Below are 1,905 nucleotides of genomic sequence, written 5' to 3'. Positions count from 1 at the left end.
TATGAGGAAGTCAGGTGTGTCAGAGAAGTATGTGAGGGTGGTGCAGGACATGTATGAGGACAGTGTGACGGCAGTGAAGTGTGCAGTAGGAACAACAGACTGGTTCAGGGTGAAGGTTGGACTGCATCAAGGATCGGCCCTGAGCCCTTTCCTGTTTGCAGTGGTGATGGACAGGTTGACGGACGAGGTCAGACAGGAGTCTCCCTGGACTATGATGTTTGCGGATGATATTGTGATTTGTTGTAAGAGTAGGGAGCAGGTTGAGAAGAGCCTGGAGAGGTGGGGATATGCGCTGGAGAGAAGGGGAATGAAACTCAGTAGGAGTAAAACAGAATACATGTGTGTGAATGAGAGGGAGGGCAGTGGAGTTGTGCGGTTGCGGGGAGAAGAGCTGGAGAAGGTGGAGGAATTCAGGTACCTGTGTAAAGAACAGTGCAAAGTAATGAAGAGTGTGTTAGAGAAGTGAAGAAAAGAGTGCAGGCAGGGTGGAGTGGGTGGAGAAGAGTGACAGGAGTGATTTGTGATAGTAGGGTATCTGCAAAAATGAAAGGGAAAGTTTATAGGTCTGTGGTGAGACCTGCGATGTTGTATGGATTAGAGACAGTGGCATTGAGTAAAAGACAGGAGGTGGAGCTGGAGGTAGCAGAGCTGAAGATGTTGAGGTTTTCGTTGGGAGTGACGAGGATGGATAAGATTAGAAATGAGTTTATTAGAGGGACAGCGCATGTAGGATGTTTTGGTGACAAGGTGAGGGAGGCGAGATTGAGATGGTTTGGACATGTGCAGATTATATTGGTAGAAGAATGCTGAGGATGGAGCCACCAGGTAGGAGGAAAAGTGGAAGGCCAAGAAGGAGGTTCATGGATGTGGTGAGGGAAGACATGCAGGTAGTTGGTGTAAAAGAGGCAGATATAGAGGACAGGGTGGTATTGAGACAGATGATCCGCTGTGGCGACTCCTAATGGGAGCAGCTGAAAGAAGACGACGACTTATCCAGAGTCATTTATTATGTGCCCAGCTGTAGTAGCAGCATAACCTATTAAGAGAATCTCTAATGAGTCAAAACAGGCTTGTATGAAAGCAGTTCAAAGCTAGGTAAAGACGTTACATACAGGCCCATTTGCATTGGAGGAGAAGTTCATTCCAGTAACACAAATAGCTTCTGAATTTAGATTTTGTTGGACTAGAGAGTAGATATCTGAAGCAGAGCAAAAGACAGAGTAGCAACAGCAGCCATGTTTGTTTATCAATCCAAATAATTTTTCCATTTTCCACTGCTACTAATATTTCTCTTTTTTTTCTTCTTCCTTCTTTTCCCTCAAGGCGCTGCAGCTGATCCCCAAAGAGTGGGAATGGGGCCCAGGTAGTCTGTTGTGCTTGAGGTGAAACTGTACTCCTCCAGACCAAACTGTCCCCCAAAAAGAGGTGGGTCAAGATTTCCACCTCCCACAATATGAAAGTGGCATTCTGGTACTCAACAAAATATACATCAGACTATAGTTGTTTTTCAGGGATGCATGCAGGGGGCTGCAATAAACCACAAACACCTGATTAAATGTAAGGGTGATGTGTATTTACAGTAATGTACAGACATATTCTTTCGTGCTACTAAAAATGGCAAAATTATAAAACAAAGACGGTGGTTGTCCACACGAATACAGTGCAGTTTTTTTTTTTTTTAAACCAAACAGATCAAGGTTTGTTTATTTAGAAGAATTGTGACTGGGTGGGTGTTGATGAGTGGGGCAATGTGCTGTATGACTGGCCAGTTTGGAAGGATCAGTAAGTCCTCCACTCTGTCAACTTCCTTCATGTTTGAAGCATATTTTAAAGATATTTTTGGTATAGAAATGAATTTAATGTGAGCTCAATCAGATTATTTTTCTGAAAATGAAAGTAAAGAAA

This window comes from Silurus aristotelis (genome assembly GCF_946808225.1).
Source record: "Silurus aristotelis genome assembly, chromosome: 16".
Classification (NCBI taxonomy): Eukaryota; Metazoa; Chordata; class Actinopteri; order Siluriformes; family Siluridae; genus Silurus; species Silurus aristotelis.
The sequence above is the reverse complement of the archived record's forward strand: the minus strand, read 5'-3'. Positions refer to the sequence as shown.